This window comes from Xyrauchen texanus, chromosome 10, assembly GCF_025860055.1.
Source record: "Xyrauchen texanus isolate HMW12.3.18 chromosome 10, RBS_HiC_50CHRs, whole genome shotgun sequence".
NCBI classification, from domain to species: Eukaryota; Metazoa; Chordata; class Actinopteri; order Cypriniformes; family Catostomidae; genus Xyrauchen; species Xyrauchen texanus.
The window spans coordinates 42,926,100-42,943,945 of NC_068285.1; the positions used below are offsets into that span (position 1 = coordinate 42,926,100).

Below are 17,846 nucleotides of genomic sequence, written 5' to 3' on the forward strand. Positions count from 1 at the left end.
TGTGTACTATAGCTATTTCTGCATGTAAAAGGTCTGCAAAGTTACAAAGCACAAAGTCTATGCCAAAGGGAGTCTCTCCCACAGAAAACACTGCTCCTAAACTGCCTGAACCAGCTGGTTTGCACTTCAGCCATTACTTCCGTGATTTAGCCATGTCATTATGTAACACATCTGCATAAGCCCACCTAAGGGCTACTTGGGTTATGGCAAGGGCCTTTACATTTCTGACACATGCTCTAAACGGTTGACCAATCACAACAGACTGGGTCATCTGACCAATCAGAGCAGACTTTTTTTTTTTAAAGGGGGGCTTTAAAGAGACAGAAGCTAAAACAGAGAGTTTCAGACAGAGGGTGAAAAGAGGTGCTGCAGCAATGTACATTATGAGAAAAGTTATGTGTTTTTTGAACATTAAAGCATGTAAACCTATTCTAGTAGACAACAAAAAATAAATTATGACCCTGTAAATGTATATGGGCTCTTTAATTTTTCTTTATATAAATAAAATAAGTTCAGTATGCTTTTAATGATCTGACAGTTTCCTAAGAATGACCCAAATATACAACTAGAGAAGAAGGAATATTTGTGTCTACCTCTTTACCCCACCGTATCATACATGTTTCCCATACAGCATCCTGGACAAAATGAAGCACCAAACAGAACCTTCTGTGTCCTGAGAGCCACCTGAGAGGGAGTGGTGGCAGCGTAGTGGGCTAAAGCACATAACTGGTAATCGGAAGGTTGCTGGTTCGATCCCCACAGCCACCACCATTGTGTCCTTGAGTAAGGCACTTTACTTTTTATTCTGACTATTGGATTAGTGTTAAAGACACAGACACTGAAGGACATCTGTGATCTCCTGTTCTGTGAGATATAAAACAAAATGTAAAAACATTTAGAAAAATGAGTGCAAATCATTTTGTTTTTGAGACTGTTTAAGGTTTATGGATCTACGCACCCTGAACTAGCAGAGCGCAGTGATTCCATTTCTTTGGTTAGATTTGCGTTATAACAAAAGTCATATATTTCTGTCCTGTTTACTTCACCTTCTCAAGGAGCTTTTATTTTGACACAGAAAAGTCCATGTGTATTTGACAGATTACAATGTACTATGTTTCCTGAAATGCTGTAATTTCCTCCTTTTCTGTTATCTGTGCCACGTTTGTAGATTTGTATAAAAACTGTAGTGGTTATTAATGGTTATTAATGTTTGGAATTGCAAGAATGCTTGAACCTGCATTACACTGATTTCACAATGCACGTGAACTGATCTGAGAGCGCTGCCGTGCATGCATCACCGGTATCTGTCTTTAAATCACAGATTTTGTGGATTAAACATTGTGGGTTAGCAATGATGGAAAAGTACTCATCACCTGCATATATTAAGTGTTGCCTTTAGAGTAACTGTTGAGTATCTGGATGGGGTAAGATATTGAATAATTAGATTTATGCAATGTGGTTCATAAAATCATAAAAGTAAAGTAGGATTGGGGTGTAAAGGCAACTTTTAATGCACAGAGTTAACCACCAGAGGTAGCATTCTGACACATTCTGAACACGCTCACTGTATGATGCTTCAGATGGGGCGCTGAATTGATCGATGCTAATGGTTTTAGGCAGAATGCATTATCACTCAGCTAACATTAAACTGGAGGCAAAGCTCTGCGTTCACTAGGGCAAACATGAAACATGACTAGCACAGACGTGACCTAATGCAATGACTTTTGCTATTAGCAACAATTGAAATTGATGTGAAGGAGCTACCGATTAACACTCTAAAAACGAAACATTCTCAATCTTTCTCAAATTGCTCCAAGGCTCTGCAGTTGTTTGAATGAGATTACTTTGAATTAGAAAACATCCACACAATAAGTGAAAGAGTTTATACTTGATGATTCTGGCTTTTTGAGAGCTGAGGTTATGGAAAGGGAGGAGGTTTTTGTATTGAAATTTGTATTATGGTTCCTCCCCATGAGAGCAGCCTCGGAAAACAGATCAGTTCTGATAGCAAAGTGATGTCATGTGGAGAGAGACCAGATACATGTTCTCTCATTTCACCCACACCGAATCAAGAGACAGGCAAAGCACATTTCCAAATCCCTCCTGCCCTGAGATCTATAGCATTCATCCTATAAAATGGAGAGATGAAGAGAGTAGGGGTGGTAGGGGTTTGATATGTGTATATAAGTAATGAACACTATGATTGTTTCACTCTGGGGTTACTGAAAAATATTTCAATTTATTTATTTTTAAGATTTTAAGCAAATGTTAGACAATGAACAAAATCAATTCTGTTATTATGAAATCTAATCCCACATTGCGAGAGGGTGTGTGTGTAAATGCAAACTTTTGTCATCTTTCCTTCTGGCTAACAGCCTGTTCTGTCTGAAATAGAGAGAAATACAGAACGAAAGCTAAATATGCTTTGAAAGTTTGCAGATTAGATATTGTGAGTTTAAGCTTTCTGTACACTTGTCAGCGTTGCTCATGGTTCCAAACAGGATATGCTTCAGCACCGTGGACAGGGACAAATCTGGCAGGCCGAGGAAACAATATGTACGGAAAACCACTCATCCCTCATCACCATCAGAGAGAAAGAGCAGCTGGCTATTGTTTTAAGCAAAGGGCATTCTGAATCAAGTCCTAACGTCCTGATTAATCATCTTGTGAAGGCTCAATCACATTTACCTTTGCTTTGCAAAGTTCATGGGCAAAATAGTAATTTCAATGGGAATCTCCGTGAGATTCGCTGCATTGACTAATAGGAAGTTGCTTGGTTTGGTATTGACCTTATTGTGGCTCGTGCTTTGTACATAGAGTAAACCAGTGTGAATATTCACAATGGACATGGGAACCATTTTAGCGGTTAATTTCTTTAACTTCACTCTTCCGGAGTATAAAGTGCAATATAAAAAGAGGCTGCTTGACAAGTAGTTTTTGCTGGTTCACTCGTGCTTTACATGCACACGTGTCTTCACAATTTCGCTGTGCAAAGGTTACTGTGGCTGAGCCTTAAGAAATATAAAGTAGTCATTGGAGTAACAGCAGATACTTTATTCCAAAGCGTGCCACAAGGACAGTTTAAATGGATTAAAGAGTGGTTAAGCACCTTACCCAAGGGAACAATGTTGATAGTTCATAGATAATTCTTTGCCAAGATCGAACCAGCAAACCTCTGGTCAACATTAACCACTTGGCCATGAAGCTCTTCTTGACACATCTATGGAGCAATAAGGCAGATTAAGGAAATGATCCAGCACTCAGACCACTCTGCAAAAGCAAGATTTCCTACAGCTCATTGTGGGACTGGATCGTACAAAACAGTAGTTACACAGCTAGAATATGCTGTAAATTTACAAAAGAACATTTCACAGCAAACGTACTGAAATATAGTTTTAGAGTATTTTGCAGTAATAGTCAATGCTAGGGCTTTCATGATTATGAAATTTGGCTGACGATTAATTGTCCAACTAATAATTGTGATTATGATGATTAATTGTCTCAACACAAAGCAATTAACTTTTTTTTTTTTGGTGGAGAAAGTGAAACAAACATATTCTGCTGAATGAGAAGGACCTATCAAGACTACTACATGCCTTGACACGCCCACAACAAGTTACGCCCACTTTTAAATAACCAGTGAAATGTTGCAGTCTTGAAGCAGTTGGATGTAACATTAATTCACTGTGTTTGTTGTGTTTATTTGGAGTTGAGCAGCAACCCTTCAACAACCCCTAACCCTAAACCTAACCATGAAGATTAAAAATTATAAGTTGAAAAAATTATTAAATATTCCATTAATTAAAAATTCTACTGGATACAATCATACTGCCTTATCACTGGGTGGCAACAGTGAGGAGAAATGCAATGAAAATGAAGAGGAGAAAAAGCTAGCGGTGTGCTAACGGTTAACCGATTTGCTTGTGAGCTAACTGGAGAAAACAGAAAGGACAAATGTTTAATTTCTCCACTTATAATAATAATAATAATAATAATAATAATAATAATAATAATGATGATTGACAAGATTAGCTTTTTAATTAATTTATTTTTTAAGTCAAGGGAGTATTTATTGAACCCCATAAAGGGTAATTCATCATTTACCCTTTAAATATTTACATATATAACCATTTATTATGCATTTTATATATTTTATGTAGTTTGCATACATAATCTGTACTGTTTACATGTTTTACATGATTTTGCTTTACCGTAATTTCCGGACTATAAGCCGCAACTTTTTTCCCATGCTTTGAACCTCGCGGCTTATACAATGACGCGGCTAATATATTGATTTTTCCCGCTTTCAAATTTTATTAAGAAAAAATTAAAAAAACATTCTGTGACGTGCTCAGTTTTTTGGCGGCGTGAAGCTTTCATTAGACCAATGAAATTGCCGAACGGGTTAAGGTCAAAACAACTTTTTTTGTTTACTGTTTAGATTAAATCGAGCGCGCTCAAACTTCCCATCATTCTGATTACAGTAGTAATTTTGTCACCCTCACCATGGCAAAGACATGGAGAAACGCATATGATGCTGCTTTCAAGTTGAAGGCGATTGATCTGGCTGCTGCATGGGAGCTTGGTCTTAATGAGTCGATGATAAGACGCTGGAAACAGCAGCATGAGGAATTGACTCTGTGCAAAAAGACAACTAAATCTGAGGCTATTCAACTCCGACACCGAAGGAGATGACTTCAGTGGTTTCATGTGCACAAAAGGAGGAAGATAGTGACCAATGACTTTCTTGGTAGGCTACTGTTTACTGCAAATGTTTTATTACAAGCCGTGTGTGGCAGCGGGGGCGTGGTCAAGCGCCCATCCGGGAGAGAAAAGCTGTAAGGGCGCTTACACCTGCGCTTAAATTATGTCTAACACCGGTGTCTAATTTCAAGTGCCCTGCTTCACGTGTCCTTCTTGGGAAAACTGTCACACGGGCACCTGTGTGACAGTTTTCAGCAGGGCACTTGACGTTCCAGGTAAGGCTTTTAATGGCCACAGCAATGTTTACAATCAATTTTATAAAGTTTCTCAATTCTTTTATGCGCCAACACTAGACTGACGTGTGTCACTTTCTCAGCTCTGTGGCTGCTGCCTTTTTATGCCGCTCTCCTCATGCTTACTGAAATTAGACACCGGTGTTAGACATAATTTAGCTCAGGTGTAAGCGCTCTTACCGCTTATCTCTCCCGGACGGGCGCTTGACTATGCCCCCGCTGCCACACCGTGTTTTGTTAAAGCCTATTTATTTTTGTTACAAGCCGTGTTTCGTTAAAGCCTGAGTAAAGTTAATTTGTTTCAATGTACCAGTAGGCACCTGCGGCTTATAGACAGGTGCGGCTTATTTATGTTCAAAATAATATTTTATTTAAAAATCAGTGGGTGCGGCTTATATTCAGGTGCACTCAATAGTCCGGAAATTACGGTAAGTTATTTAGCTGGCAGTGTAAATTTTACTGGCCCTTTAAGAGGAGCGGCAGCTCAGCAGGTGGGGCATACAGGTGTTTGGAATTTAGAGTATAATTAGGAGAGTGCAGTTGTATCCATGCATGTGTGATTTGTGCTTTGATGATTCCTGCTTGCATCAGCCACAACATTAAAACCAGCAGCCTTATATTGTATATAGTTCCCCCTTGTGCTCCGGAAATAGCTCTGACCCATTGAGGCATGGGCTTCACTAGACCTTTGAAGGTTTCATGTGGTATCTGGCACAAAGACATTAGCAGCAGATCCTTCAAGTCCAAGTAGAGTCACTAAAGAAGCCAAAACAGCTTGGTTCAGACCTCCTGTAAAAGTGCTAAATTAGTCAACACAATCTGTGTGGTTGGTTAAGGTCAGGTTCATTTCTAGCCTAGACCTAACTAATGGCTATTGGCAAATGCCTTCCTCACTGGCTTGGAAAGGGCTGCATTCAGCAATATGTAGGGACATTGACAGTCCTGGATTCTGCTGTTCAGAGTGCAAGGACCGTCTGCCACATTGCAGCACCTTATGGATAATGCGCACTATCCCTACTGGAAGCATACAGATGTTTTCCAGGATGATGTGGTCGGCCACTCGAGAGCTGAGGTGAGATCTGTACATTACTAAGGACTGATTGTGCCACAGGAGAAGGAACATAAGTACTTATCATGTACAGTGTTATTACCAACAAGTGAAAAAAGCACCAGTGTGCATTATTTATCACATCACAATATGAGACGCACTGGGGTAGCAATAGGTCATTTTTTGGAAAAACTAAATTTGTTTTAAAACATTTTTTTTTTTTTTTACTTTTGGGGGTTTTCTATTTTTTATTAAAAAAAATGTATAAACAATGTCTCAGCTTTAAAATGATGTCAATGTTATCATAAAATTCAATAAACAGATGTTTTGTTTTTAAAATGCAGTGTGTCAAATCACTTCACAATGTAAAAAAAAAAAAGAGCACTGCCTTTAGCATCTGTCCGATCAGCACTCCTCATTTACCTCAGTGAAGTTATCCAATGTCCATATTTAGCTTGAAAAAATGAACCCTAGAGAAAAGAATTTGGCAAAAATATATATATTCCATTACTGTCACAAATGCAACAACAGATGTGGAGTAGATACAACTCACAGCAGAGTATTTTAGTCAGTGGAAGTGCATGGATGTGCAATTTCTTCGTGGATGAACCAAATCCATCAATAGCTTAAAGATGTGTGCACAGGTGAAATCACTGATTATTGATATAAGGAACAAAACAGGTTTTAAAATTGAGGTTTAACTTTTTTAATACTAAATGACTTTGAAATTAATATATTTGTAAATAAAGTCTCAGCTAATGAACCACGTAAATAAACAGGTTTTTAAAAATAAAAAGTAAGGTTTTTGTACTTTTTGACAATTAGGGCTTTTGAATAAATGTGTTAATTATAAACAATAATGCATCCAAAATATCTATGCAATTAATCATAACCCTGACCTAATCAAATGCAAATTCCATAATATGACATATTTCCACAATCAGAATAATTCAAACTTGTAATATACCACAGGAACCTTGCCAAACACACTCACCAATAAAATGGCTGACATTTCATATTTTTTTAAATATTGGCATTGGCCGAACATTTTTCCAACTAGGATGATTAGTTTAACAAGTCAAGACGCTGCAAAAGTTAACACATGGACATGGCTGGGGAGCTCTGTAGCGCCACCTTTTGACAAAAGTGGTGGGGTCAGTTTCTTCTATGGTCACCAGACTTGCTACATATAGTTCTCATCAAGCCAGACAACTTTCAAAATTACAGTCATTAGCTCCACCCCACAGGAAGTTGCCATTTTGGATTGAATGTGAATTGTTTTAATATTGCAGGCCCTGAACTTTTGAATACTCCTCCTAGGGGATTCATGTGATTGTCACCAAATTTAGGCAACATTATGCCAAGACACTGTTGATACTAAATTGTAAACGGATTTTTGATATATTGAACAGTGTTGCCATGGTGCAGCAATACATTAAGGGCAAAAATGGGAAAAAGGAAGTGTCTCATATCTTCTGTGTGCATTGTTTTATTGAGATAAAAATTGATCTGTATGTTTGGCCATGGGGGCTGATCGCATGGATGTGGCTATTGTGGATCATGGTCACAGTGCCACCAACCGGCAGCAGGAAGTGTGGCACTTACAACAGACTTTGAAATAATCCTTTTACATTTACCCAAATCGCCATCAAAACTGATTAAAATTGTTGAAGTTATTCCAGATATGTTAAATAGTGTTGCCATGGCAACACATTAAATATTATTATTTTCTTTGTATATTCTGGCACTTGTCTTGATTAACCCTTCTATTTTCTTTGTTTATGTTTTACTTTAAAGGTATTGGGGGTCCATTTTTAACCCAACAAACTAACAGTGTGATAGTACCAAAATTAGGATTTCATTATATAATATTATATCACTTTCTTAAATTGTTTAAAAACTGCTGCTTTTTTTTTGTTGTTGCCTGATTTACCTCACAATTACAAAACTGTACAATTAATTTGCATATAAAATAAGTTAAATTATGTTAAATTCACTTCAGTGAACATCTATATTATATATGGAAATTATGCCATTTGTTAGGGGCAGATTGCTGCTATCTCATGGTAAGAAAAAAAAACTTTTTAAGTACAATTAAGTGAAATTACAACATATAACAAGCAGGTGGCTGCATAGGACCATTTAAATGTCTGGTTGTGGCAAACTGATTTTTTAATCTTACCATTACTCTTACCTAAGTAATGCATTTGGATGTATATCTAGTAATATATTTATATATTTTAGTTATGTATATTTAGTATATTTAACACATATAGTTCTCATCAAGCTGAACAACTTTCATACTCACAGTCATAGCTTCAACCAACAGGAAGTTGGCCATTTTGGATTTTCTGAAAATCGAACGCTCTGAACTTTTAAATACTCCTAGGGCATTCATGTGACCAAGCACCAAATTTGTGCAATATCATGCAAAGACAATGTAGATGCTAAATTGCAAACAGATTTTTGATAATTTGAATAGTTTCGCCATGGCAAAACAATAAACGTATGCCGAAAAATTGGAAAAAGGAAGTGCCTTATATCTTGTGAGCATTGTGTGATTTTGATGAAAATTCAGCTGCATGTTTGGTAATGGGGGCTGATCACATTGATTATGGGTCACAGTCATAGTGCCTCCAATTGGCAGCAGAAAGTATGGCACTTTTAACCGACTTTGAAATAGCCCTCTTGTGTTTAAATTAATTGCTTCAAACTTCTTTAATGTAAAATTGTACAGGAATTTTTGATAATTAAATGTTGTTGCCATGGCAACGCATACATTGTTATTATACCTTTCTTCCTATATTTGGGTGTTTTTGAGGCACTTGGCATGCTTAAAATGTCATTACATTTTGCACACACATTAGAGTCGTTGGCCATTAGGACTGGGCAAAAGTTCACCCCCTTAAAAATAGGCATATAAGGCGGCCTTTGTACCACCCCTATTTTCAACTACAGTCACCAAACTTGGTACATATATAGTTCTCACCAAGCCAGGCAACTTTCATAATTATAGTCATTAGCTCTGCCGAGCAGGATGTCGGCTATTTTGGATTTCCTGAAAATCGCAAGCTCTAAACTTTTAAATACTCCTCCCAGGGTCATTCATGTGACTGGCACCAAATTTGTGTAACACCATGCCAAGACATTGTAGATGCTAAATTGCGAACTGATTTTTGATATTTTGAACGGTGTCGCCATAGCAAAGCAATACATTTATGGTGAAAAATGGGAAACAGGAAGTTCCTTATATCTTCTGTGTGCATTGTATGATTTTTCTGAAAATTCAGCTGTATGTTTGGTAATGGGGGCTGATCACACTTACGTAATATATTATCAAGACACTGCTGATGTAAATTTGTAAAGGGATATTTGATATCTTAAATACTGTTGTAATGGCAATGTATTGTTTTTTTTTCACCTTTCTTCCTATATTTGGGTGTTTTTAAAACACTTGGCATGCTTAACATTTCTTGAAATTTTGCAAACACATCAGAGTTGTTGGCCATTAGGTCTGGTCAAAAGTTCATGCATGGGCATGTGTGTGTGTTTGTGTGTAAGACTGCCTCTGTAGCAAACAAAACAAACAACCGCCATTCGCCACTAAGTGGCGGTGACGTCACCATGACGCTTGTGCAGGCTATGTGCACGTTTAGGCCACGTGACGTGTCGAACGCCCGCTGGCAGGAGGTCACAGGACAGATCCAACCGGTGACACAGGTCGAATGACGGAGATGACTGGCTGATGTACCACCTGTGCCCCCTACTGTGCCAACTTGCAGTGCTTTAGCCACCCTGCGCTCTGCTCGTTGTTGTGAGCGTCGCTCCTCTGCCCTCCGTTGTTGTTGGAGGGCGACTGCCTCCAACTGGCCAGCAGCATCCTTCACAAGCCTCCTCCAAAGAGGCCGATCTTGACACTGCTGGTACCAGTCATCGGCAAGTCCACTCAGCTACACATCCCCCTGTACCACATCACTCCATCTCTTCTCCAGCCCGTGCTGCGCCCGCTTAGCCCCCTCTATCCGGCCGAACAAAAACTGTTTAGGCATGCGGTGGCCGGGCATGCGGGCTACATGACCCAGCCAACGCAACCTTGCCTGCCGGAGGAGCTCACCGATGGGACTTTGTCCACATCTTTCAAAGACTTGTGAGCTCCTCACACAATCCAGCCTGGTTAAACCCAGCATGGATCTTAGTATGTTTAGTCTTGGGGCTAATCACATGGATTTTACTGTTTTGGGTCACGGTCATAGCACCAACACCTGGCAGCAGAAAGTGTGGCTCTTACTACAGACTTTAAAATTGTCCTCTTACATTTACCCAAATTGCTTCAAAATGGTTTAGAATAATGTGAAATGCCAAATGCATGTGTCCACCTTGCATTGTTTTCTGAAAGCCACTGGGTGAAAATGGACCAGTTGTGCTTTGGTCCGTCATCGCTGCTTGAAGCTATATTTTCTATATACTAAGTATATATAAAAGTTATATACTTCTTCCTTTTGCTAATGTTTTAACAATTTCTTTATGTTTCAATGAATTACTTAAATGAGATAGCTAAACAGAACCAGGAAAAGCTGCTATCTACCATGTAGATTGCACAAAAATCATATTTTAAAAAATGATTTAGTTTTTTAATTAATTATTTTTTTTGTTTTGACAGGTTGAAGTTTTATGACATTTGACATTTTGGTATGATATTTTGAGTAAATTAATAATGCTGAATAAAATTTGACCCCAGAATTGAGGTTTCAAGACACGTCTACTATGGACAGATTGATGTATAGGTTTTATTATAATCTTTATTTAATGCTTTACACGTCTGCCAAAATAATGTAATATATTTGAAATATTTTTTTCTAATCATTCATTCTTCAGAGTCAGTTCTTTTCAGCGAATAGGCCAAATTGGTATAATGATCCGAATTGATTCACACATACACTCATTTCATTTGGAGCAATTTTTCACTCAGAAAACAGTAACTGGATACTTAAGAACACATAGAACAAACAACACTGGATGACATGGATATTTAACTACAACCAACAGAAGAAAAAGGATACATTTTTGAGAAGTAACTTTGTACATGAGCTAGACGGATGTCTTTGACCACTGTGATGCATGTTGCCGAGTTCTTTTGCATCTCTTATAGGAGCGCTGCATTTTTAATCTGCTGTGCCAAGTTGAAAAGAATTTAAACTGTTAAAAACGTGTCTCAAGACACGTCTGTTCCATACGTTGCATTGTGTTTAGCTTTTTTAGCGCAAGAACGTGTTTGGTGTGAACGGCTTCTCTTTTCAGTCTTTTAGAAATAATTTAGCCTGCAATTACATGGATGCTACACGTAAAAATATTGAAATAAACAAACAAAAAGCGTCTCTCAAAATCATCAGAATTGAACACCTTGGTGTTGTTTTTGGCAAAATTGTTTCCCTGGGGACCATACCCATGGGTCTCCCTAGACAATAAGGGTAAGCCTACACTTCTTTACTTGGTCAGGTTTTTGTGCATACCCTGAGATGAAATACTACTGGTGCCCATGATTTTATTGGGGTCATGACATAACCTCTTTTATAATTGTATTATCTTCCCTGATGTCCACATATAATGTTAGTAAAGTTTTCTGCACAAACAAATAGTCAGAATTTAGTAATACTTTATCATTTTCCAACCTGTCTCTGGCACTCTGTCTGAAACGCATGTTTTAAGCTCTCTGGCCCTTTAAGATTTTAAATGTAAATGGCCACTGTTATGATTGGCTAACATTGTGCAGTCCCTCCAATACAGCCATATTTGAAACTGAATCATAAGAAAATGAACAAGCTCCACAACATTATAAAACTACATTTCAGGGTTTACACATAACGTACACCCAATACATTGCATCCAAATACATTAAGCACAGCGGCACCTTAACTAAAACAAAATATACAAATAATATTAAACTTCCAGGCAGGCCGCAAGGGGGTCTTTGGAGGCCCCTGGCACTGGCCCCACTGACTTAGTTCATAATCCAACCCTAAATTTTGGTATTGTGACAATCCTAAATGCAACCTACCTGGCCAATCATGTAATCACTCTCCAAAACTGATTGACTGTAATTTCCTCAAGCTGTAAACTAATGCGGAGTCAGCAATTAGGCCAGAGCTTCATCATGGTGTGCATCACCAAATATGAGTCATGTTGTCATCACTCATCAATACACTTATCAAACAGCTAATGGACTAAAGCAGATTTGGCCCTTGCTTGGCTCTTGCCTGACTAGATTGGGTTTAATTCCTCCTGAACTGTGCTTGTGTATCATGTATCAAGAAATCAAACTCCATATTGGCTCTGATGACACTCCTTCAGAGTGCCATTTGGGCTCTGGGCCTATCAGTTTCACAATCAAGGCTTTATTCCTCAGGACTATAACAGCTGAGACTTTAAGTATGATTACAGAGGGATTGTCTTAAATAACCACAAAGAGAGAAGGCACTGTAAGGTAAATCTTACATTGGCAGAACACATTTAGCAAAGCGGTGAGCTGTGTTACATCTGGAGTTACGGGAAGGACAGTTAAGCATCAGGTTTGGGTTTAAGTGAATACTCCAGATTATTTGAGGTAGCCATTGAGCGATGTAAGAAAGAGCTGTATATTTAGTTACATAACCATTCAATTTACACACAACTTAAGGGTGGTATTAAAACCTGTTTCTTCTCCTTGGTATTCTCCATTTCTTTAATGTTGGACTCACTTGTACATTTAAGTGTGCCAGTCATTTATACACTTTGGCTATGACTTGGTTGGCATATTGCATGTTGATTTGAGCTAACAACTACCGGCCAACATAAAAAAAGGAGCTTAATCTTTCCTAAAGAAAAGGTTCACCCAAAAAGAAAGTTCTTTTATTGTTCACTCACTTGCATTTTGTTCCAAATCCATATGACTTTCACTCTTTCATGAAACACACAAGATGACATTTGTTTCCATATAGGCTAATCAAAGTGACTGGGGACTGGGCATTCTAAGCTCCAAAATGACAGAAAAGCTACATTTAAGTATCATAAAAGTAATCTTTTTTTTCAACGCTTTGTGTGATGAACAGACTGTTGTTCACTGAAAGTAACTGCAATGGACCACAAAACTCTCTCCTAACTGCTCTGCAATGGACCACAAAAGTCATATGAACTATGTACCATGGCACATCGATGTACTGTAAATGATGACAACATTTTTATTTTGGGGTGAACTATTCCTTTAATCATCATTCATTAGCAGTTTGGTGCTATAGACAGAAAAGTAGGCTTTGTGGGCCAAGGTCAATCTTGAGCAACATTGCACTTATGTCCTCTGGGGATGTCTCTTAAAAAAGAACGAAGAGATAGAGAGATAAATATGAGAACAGGTTTTCCTGAGAGCCATGAGAAGGCATGGCCTGTTAGACCTGAAAAACCCCACTTCTCCATGGAGAGTGAGTAGAACTGCCTTATCTGTATGTCAGCATACCAGAGACTATCAGAGAAACAAGGAAAGGTGCCTTTGTGGGTGCTGTAGTGAAGAACTGATTCCTTCACACCCCATTCCTGCCCAGTTCCTCAATAAGGCATTCAAGTTCAATGAATAAATGGATTGCATCGGATGGTCTCTGAATGAATCATGCAATATATTATTTTCATCTTTTTTTTACTCATTTATTAATTATGTGTATATTGGGTGTCACATTAATTAAGGAGATTTTACTTTTTAAAACCACAACAGGATATTGTACACCAGAGTATCACAGTCAAAAAATGATTATGTGTTACGGTAACAAGAATCATCATTGGAAACAATGGGAAAGTCCGGACGCGTTGCGGTAATGAAAACTGGGAGGTTAAATGTGCTTAAGTGTCCTGAAAATAATGTCACAATTGGAGGCAGACCGATATATCAGTTTAACCAATTAATAAAAAGTAGATAGCTGCTTTTTGGTGCTCTCATTATCTGCAAAAATCTATAGCTTTAGATAGTTGCCGATAGGGCTGCACAATTAATCGAAATAAAATCAAAATCACAATATTACCTTGTGCAATTGCTAATTATCACTGTTTTATTTTATTTATTTGTGGCAGAAGTAAAAAGGTCTGAGTTTGGTTCTTTTTAAAAGGACTCAAAGAATAGCCTGTCTTTTTATTAGCATAAGAACATGGGCAAAACATTTGCCAATTTTGTTTAAAAGGAATCACTTACTTTTTTGGTTTATCATATCGCAGTTCAAATCGCAATTGAACATTTTTCTAAATAATCTTCGTCCAAATCGCGCAGCGCTATAGTTGCTGAAAGCTTCTATTTTTTCAACAATCATGTGGGGATTCGCTGTATCTAAATCTTTCATCATTGACAGTATCCATCCATATTTTTTTCATAACTTCAATGCATTTTTTGTTATTTTGATTAGACGGTCAAGTGTTCTAAATTGAAGCCATCGAACATTCAAAGAAAATGTGCCCCACCAGCATATACATTGTTTCAGAAATGAAGTTGGAAACACAATGTAATATAAATAAAATGTAAATATATATTTACAAAACCCTAAATATATAGGCTATAATTATAGACTTAATTTGGTAAAGATTTATAGAGCATTGTAATGGAACCAGGTCTCCGTCATTTCAACGTAAGAGCCCTTTCTTTTGGGCTTGTTTACAGTTAAAAGTCCCACGTTATGCAGCAAATCTGGTTTTTCTGGTTATTATTGGGATTTTGGTTGAACAATAAACTGCATCTGGGATTTTATTCTTTTAGTACTCTTGTAGCCTCTGTATCTATGCCTGTCATAGTAATGAATCATTAAGAATAATTTTGACATTCTATAAATGGACTTAAAAGAAACTATCAGCCAATTAATCGGTTTTCAGCCTTTTCCACCACCTTAGATATTAATCTGTATCTGCGAAATCGTTCACCCTCTATTCACAATGTAAAAACTGTAATGGTTCCAAATTTAGGCCTAATGTTCTTTATGAAGAATATAATGTTTGTTTTCGTATTGATTTGGGGTTCAATATGACCAGAACCTTTTCTTTACAGGATTAGTGAGAATCGCCCAATTGTGCATAAACCAGTTCTTACAGCTATTGGCACTGTCATCAATAAAATTAGTTAACCAATATAGTTATTACAACCTGGTCTCACTTTAACTTACAGTGTTATTATATGTTTCTATGTAACAGTAATAGACAATGTCCATTATAGATTATTTATTTATTTACTTTTATTTTGCTGGAACAATATTAAGTTACACATTTGTTTATGGCTCTTGTGATCAATGATATTATTGTGTGATATGATCTTAATAGCAACATGAACGCTGCAACGCATGGTGTTATCGAAGATCTCAGCTGTAACATGAAACAATGAATTCACCCAAATACTGCATGCAATTAACATGTCCGACTCTGAAAATCTAAGCATCTCTCAAACGCAAGGAGTGGAAAAATTCCAAGCACAGTGCCAGATCACATTTCCAAAAGCTCTGGCCCCAAGTCTCAAGATACTCCGGTACACTCTTCAACCTGGAAATGTCAGCTAAGATCAGCCCCTTATAACAACTGGGCCAAAACCTGCTGGTAAAATAGCAGAGATATAGTGTATAATTGTTCCTATATTTGAGATGACCTCGGCATGAAAGTCCATGTCTCATTTTCTTTCTGGATCAGTTGTAATACTCCTATTTCACTACTGAAAAACCAAATACTGTTTAATTTTCAAGGAATATCTATTATTTGCTCATATTGTGATCATAACATGTCCTTGTTCAGGCTATGACTGGAAATGACAAAAAGATGGACTACAATTAAGGACACATTAACTTTAAAGATCAAAGGCGACGCGAACATCACGGAACGCTCCGATTCTATATTTAACAAGGCTGTTTAGGGGGCGTTCACACAATACCGGTACTGGCGAAATGCTGGACAGAGCGCAACAGAGAGAAAACTAAATGTCTAAACGGCTTGTGAGAGCGTTTTGAGAATTTGAACTTGAAAGGCCGTCTTAAAAACATAGTCTTGTGTATAACAATTAAAAACAGCACAGACGGAACGCTACAATGCGCCCTGTGTGAACGCCCCCTTATAGCTCCGTGGTTTATATTGGTAGCCTATGTTCTAGTTTTCGCAGTATGGATGAGGCGCTAGACCTATAGCAATAAAGACTCGTGTAATAATCACTGTTTTCTATAATGTAACACTCGCCGCGTGCAGCTTTCAATTCACGTGTGTCTATGCAACAAAGGCGATTAATAAACGGCGCGAGGCATTGATTGATTGATCTGCAAAACGCGGCTGTCATCAGGAAGTGACATTTCACATCTTTCCAGGATCGACAGGATCTTAATGACCCCCCGTTTAACCCAATCCCGCATTCTGCGATTATGTAAGATTATTGGTGATTTCATCTCATTGTGAAACAATGCCGGGAATACTGTGTGCCTGGATACTCCAACCGACAAATCCCTTTCACCCTTTGCCGTGTTGTAGATATCAACATTTGACTTCACGCATTTGCAGTAAATAATACGCGTTCGTCCACCATTGCATGATATATTTTAATTCTTCGCAATCTTGTGAGGCTGTAAAACCCGGTGATGCTAAGCTACACTAACGATAAACGATAGAAAAGCCTCTTTTTCACGACATCGTCCGATGATGTCATTTTACTTCAGTTACGCTATATTTACGTTTACTCCCGTTAACACACAGCGGCTGATCTTGCGCGTTAAAATGGCTTTCAACGAGAGGACAGATTGGAAACACATGACTATCAGTTAAGTAGTAAACATATTTTGTGCCCCCCTTTAAACCACTGACAATGCAACATTTACCCACCCTGTGATTGGCACTCAGTGTGATGCACTGTTTAAGCACTGAGCTTTAAATTTGAAATAACTGCAAGCATCTGGCAAATATGTCCTTATTTAAAGGGGTTTTACACAACGCATTTCACTTCATTGTAAGGAGGATCTGGCATATATGTCATTATTTAAAGGCTATTTTACGCACAAAGCACCAGTATCAGTATCACTACGTACAGTCGTGAACTGCTCGTGCGATATCAGAAAAGACCTTTACCTGACGGCTTGGCTGTTGCTTCCCCATCTATTATTCCACGATGAAACGGACACCCGATTACCTAGTGGCATTTAGGTCCAGAGACGCAGGTTTGTCGGATGGTGGTACACATGCCTCTCCTCGCGTTGGCCCAAGCTGAACTGCAATCGCGCGCAGAACACGCTGCCTCGATGAGCGCAAGCGCCGCGCGCACCACGCTATCCCGCACGAGACCATTGAGCGGCCCGCGCCACGCCTCCTTCAGTGAACTCTCATCAATGGCAGTGCAGCAGCACGCTTGTCATGGAAAATCCGTTTGTTACACAGTAAGGTTTCAACAGTGTGCATGCCTACAGAGACCCCAGGAAAAGTAGGACACATGAGTCACACTTAAAGGAGCAATATGTAATATTGACATCAAGAGTTTAATATGGGTACTGCAGCCCAAATTCAAAATATTGTAGAGAATTGTCTCCCCCGCCCGTTCCTCCACAGACTCGAAGCTCACGCGGGTTGCCAGGTTGAGGACACGCAACAGGAATGAGTAAACTGACAATGGCAAGTGAAGTGCCTTACACTGTAAGTTGATCAGCTAATGTATACGTTTATTGTTTGCTAATTATAAATCAGCTCATTTGAATTTTCTTATAACTCTGTCAATGTTAGCTTGATGTATTGCTGGCTTCAATGGCTGAAGACTGCTTTGTTTGCCCGCTAACTTGTTTCAAATC

General features: G+C 38.3%; 1 protein-coding gene across 1 annotated transcript in view; it reads right to left on the bottom strand.

Moving 5' to 3' along the window:
• The window catches only part of LOC127650120 (transcription factor HIVEP3-like), a 77,413-nt gene extending 60,154 nt beyond the window's left edge, over nt 1-17,259 (bottom strand). The window contains exon 1 of the mRNA XM_052135314.1: nt 17,137-17,259. The gene's annotated coding sequence lies outside the window, so the exon portion shown is untranslated. The remainder of the gene's footprint in view (nt 1-17,136) is intronic.
• Between the last annotated feature and the right edge of the window lie 587 nt (nt 17,260-17,846).